The sequence below is a fragment of the Sturnira hondurensis genome, unplaced genomic scaffold, assembly GCF_014824575.4.
Source record: "Sturnira hondurensis isolate 20B ecotype Veracruz unplaced genomic scaffold, ASM1482457v3 Scaffold0025598, whole genome shotgun sequence".
Classification (NCBI taxonomy): Eukaryota; Metazoa; Chordata; class Mammalia; order Chiroptera; family Phyllostomidae; genus Sturnira; species Sturnira hondurensis.
Window position 1 is genome coordinate 719,664 of NW_028098229.1, and position 4,914 is coordinate 724,577.

A 4,914-nucleotide genomic window follows, 5' to 3' on the forward strand; every position below is an offset into this window, starting at 1 on the left:
CCTTAGTTATTGTCCATGTGTCCTTAATACTTGTTCATGTGAGTCCTTCCTCTTTTCCCCTGTGATTCTCTCCACTCTCCCCTCTGGACCCTGTCAGTATATTCTATGTTTCAGTGTCTTTGGTCATATTTTGCTTGCTTGTTTGTTTTGTTGTTTAGATTCCTGTTAAAGGTGAGATCATATGGTATTTGTCTTTCACCGCCTGGCTTATTTCGCTCAGCATAATGCTTTCCAGTTCCATCCACGATGTTGCAAAAGGTAGGAGCTCCTTCTTCCTTTCTGCAGCATAGAATTCCATTGTGTAAATGTACCATAGTTTTTTGATCCAGTCATTGACCGATGGGCACCTAGGTTGCTTCCAACTCTTGGCTATCGTGAATTGTGCTGCTATGAACATCAGGGTGCATAAGTTCTTTTGGATTGGTGCTTCAGTGTTCGTAGGACATACTCCTAACAGTGGAATTGGTGGGTCAAAAGGCACGTTCATTTTTAGTTTTCTTAGAAAATTCCATACTATTTTCCATAGTGGTTGTACCAGTCTGCAATCCCACCAACAGTGAACTAGTGTCCCCTTTTCCCCACAACCTCTCCAGCACTTGTTGTTTGTCTCTTTGTTTATGATAGCCATTCTGACTGGTGTTAAGTGGTATCTCATTGTGGTTTTAATTTGCATCTCTCTGATAGCTAGCGATATCGAGCATCTTTTCATGTGTCTCTGGATCCTCTGTATGTCCTCCTTGGAGAAATGTCTGTTCAAGTCCTCTCCCCATTTTTTAATCGGGTTGCTTGTCTTCTTAGAGTGAAGTCATGTGAGTTCTTTGTATATTTTGGAGATTAAACCTTTGTCTGAGGTATCATTGGCAAATATGTTTTCCCAAGCTGTTGCTTCTCTTTGTATCTTGATACCGTTTTCCTTAGCCATGCAGAAGCTTTTAATTTTGATGAGATCCCATTTGTTTATTCTTTCCTTTATATCCCTTGCTCTAGAGGAGGTGTCAGTAAAAATATTGCTGCGTGGAATATCTGAGATTTTCTTGCCAATGCTCTCCTCTAGGGCTTTAATGGTTTCACGGCTTATATTTAAGTCTTTTATCCACCTTGAATTTATTTTGGTGCATAGTGTAAGTTGGTGCTCAAGTTTCATTTTTTTTGCATGTAGCTGTCCAGTTCTCCCAACACCATTTGTTGAAAAGGCTGTCTTTACTCCATTTTATGTTATCGCCCCCTTTGTCGGATATTAATTGACTATAGAGATTTGGGTTTGTTTCTGGGCTCTCTGTTCTATTCCATTGGTCTATGTGCCTGTTTTTGTGCCAGTACCAGGCTGTTTTGATTACAGTGGCCTTGTAATATAGTTTGATATCAGGTATTGTGATCCCTCCTACTTTGTTCTTCTTTCTCAAAATTGCAGCTGCTATCCGGGGTCTCTTATGGTTCCATATAAATTTTTGAAGTGTTTGTTCTATGTCTATGAAATATGCCATTGGTACTTTAATAGGTATTGCACTGAATCTGTAAATTGCTTTGAGTAGTATGGACATTTTGATGATGTTAATTCTTCCAATCCATGAACACGGTATATGTTTCCATTTATTTCTGTCTTCCTTGATTTCTTTCTTCAGTGTTGTGTAGTTTTCTGCATACAGGTCTTTTACCTCCTTGGTTAGGTTTATTCCCAGATATTTTATTTTTCTTTTTGCTATATCGAATGGGATTTTTTTCTTGATTTCTGCTTCTGCTGCTTCATTGTTGGTATACAGAAATGCCTTTGATTTCTGGATATTGACTTTGTATCCTGCTGTTTTGCCAAATCCATTTATTAGTTTGAGCAGTTTTTTGGTAGAGGCTATAGGGTTTTCCATGGACACTATCATGTCATCTGCAAACAATGCCAGTTTTGTTTCCTCCTTTCCAATTTGGATGGCTTTTATTTCCTTTTCTTGTCTGATCACTGTGGCTAGAACTTCCAATACTATATTGAATAGAAGTGGTGAAAGTGGACAAACTTGTCTTGTTCCTGATCATAGTGGAAAAGATTTTAGGTTTTGCCCATTGAGTATGATGTTGGCTGTAGGTCTTTCATATATGGCCTTTATTATATTGAGGAATGCTCCCTCTATTCCCATTTTTCTGAGTACCTTTATCATAAATGGGTGTTGAACCTTATCAAAAGCTTTTTCCACATGTATTGATAAGATCATGTGGTTTTTGTCTTTGCTTTTGTTTATGGGGTGTATTACATTTATTGATTTGCGAATATTGAACCATCCTTGCAACCCTGGGATGAATCCCACTTGGTCGTGGTGTATGATCTTTTTGATGTATTGTTGAATGCGATTTGCTAATATTTTATTGAGGATTTTAGCGTCTATGTTCATCAGCAATATTGGCCTGAAGTTTTCTTTCTTTGTTGTGTCTCTATCTGGCTTTGGAATTAGGGTGATGCTGGCTTCCTAAAAAGAGTTGGGGAGTTTTCCCTCCTTTTGGATTTTTGGAATAGCCTCTGAAGAATAGGGGTTAGTTCTTCCTTAAAAGCTTTGTAGAAATCTCCTGTGAAACCATCTGGTCCAGGGCTTTTGTGTGATGGGAGTTTTTGATTACTGCTTCAATTTCATTTGCTGTTATTGGCCTGTTCAGGTTTTCTGCTTCTTTTTCATTGAGTTTTGGAAGATTATATTTTTCTAGAAATTTGTCCTTTTGACCTAGGTTTTCAAATGTCTTGGCATACACTTTGCATAGTAATTTCTTACAATCCCTTGTATTTCTGTGGTATCAGTTGTAATCTCTCCTCTTTCATTTCTGATTTTATTTATTTGGGTCCTCTCTCTTCTTTTCTTGATGAGCCTACTTAAAGGCTTGTCTATTTTGTTTATCTTTAAAAGAAACCAACTCCTGGATTCATTGATCCTTAGAATTGTGCTTTTAGTCTCTAAGTCATTTAATTCTGCTCTGATCTTGCTTATTTTCTTCCTTCTACTTGCTCTGGGCTGTCTTCATTGTTGTTCCTCGATTCTTCCAGGCATCATGTTAGGTTGTTTGTTTGAAATGTTTCTGTCTTCTTTAGGTAAGCTTGTATTGCTATGAACGTCCCTCTCAGGACTGTCTTCACTGTGTCCCATAAGTTTTGGATTGTTGTGAGTTCATTTTCATTTGTTTTCGGAAAGTTTTTGATTTCTTCCCTAAGTTTATTCTTGACCCCTTTGTTGTTTAAGAGCATGTCTTTCAATCTCCATGATTTTGGGTGTTTTGGTTTTTTTCCTGTGGGGTTGGTTTCCAATTTCAGTCCTTTGTGATCAGAGAAAATACTTGGTATGATTTCTATTTTGCTAAATTTGTTGAATCTCATTTTGTATCCTATCATGTGGTCTATCTTTGAAAATGTTCCATGTTCATTTGAAAAGAATGTGTATTAAGCTTGTTTGGGATGAAAGGCTCTATATATATCAATTAGGTCCATTTCATCTAGGGTGTCATTTAATGCTGCAATATCTTTGTTGATATTTTATTTGGAAGATCTGTCCATTTTTGACAATCGGGTGTTAAAATCCCCTACTATAATTGTGTTGCTGTCAATATCTTTCTTGAGGTCCTCTAGGGTTTTCTTTGTATATTTGGGTACCCCTATGTTGGGTGCATATATATTTACAATGTTAATATCTGCTTGGTGGATTCTTCCCTTGAGTATTAGGAAGTGACCTTCTGGGTCTGTCTTTATGGCCCTTTTTTTGAAGTCTATTTTGTCTGATATGAGAATTGCTACCCTCGCTTTTTTTTCTTGTTCATTTGCTTGGAAAATTATTTTTCATCCTTTCACTTTTAGTCTGTGGTGGTCTTTTGACCTGAGGTGGGTCTCTTGTAGGCAGCATATGTGTGGGTCATGCTTTCTTATCCATTCAGCTATTCTATGCCTTTTAATTGGAACATTTAATTCATTTACATTTAAAGTTATTATTGAAAGGTACATATTCATTGTCATTTATGTACCTGTGTTCCTCTCTGTCTCTCTCTTTTTCTTCCCTTCCTTAAAGCAGTCCTTTTAGTAATTCTTGTAGAGCTGGTTTGTTGGAGGCATATTCTTTTAGACTTCTTTTGTCTTGGAAGCTCTTTATTTGGCCTCTGTCTTGATTGAGAGCCTTGCTGGGTAAAGTAGCCTTCGTTGTAGGCCTCTGTTTCTCATTACTTAGAATATTTCTTGCCATTCTCTTCTTGCTTCGAATGTTTCCATTGAGAAGTCAGTAGACAACCTTATTCGGACCCCCTTGTATGTTACTTCCTTTTTCTCCCTTGCTGCCTTTAGGATTCTCTCTTTGTCTTGGAGTTTTGCCGTTTTAATGATCATATGTCATGCAGTAGGCCTCTTTGTGTTCCACCTGATTGGGGCTCTCTGCAATTCCTGGATTCATGTGACTTTATCTCTCATCAACTTAGGAAAATTTTCCGTTATTACTCTTTCAATTAGGTTATCTATTCCTTGTTCTTTTTCCTCTCCTTCTGGTATTTCTACTATTCGGATATTATTATGTTTCATATTGTCTTGCATTTCTCTTAAACTCCCCTCATTCTTTCTTTTTTTAAGTGTAGCTTAAACTTTTTTAAAATATGTATTTTATTAATTATACCATTACTGTTGTTCTATTCCCCTCCTTCATTCCCCTCCACCCACACACCCATCCCCCACAATTCTCCCCCCTTAGTTTATAACCACGTGTCTCAAGTTCTTTAGATTCTATATTTCCCCTACTATTCTTGCCCTTCCCTCTATCTATTTTCTGCCTATTGTCTATGCTATTTTCTATACCTTCTCCCCCTTCTCCTCCTCCCACTCCCCTGTTGCTAACCCTCCATATGTTCTTCTTTTCTATGGTTCTGCTCTTGATCTAGCTGTCTTCTTGGTTTGCTTTCTTTTTTTAGGTG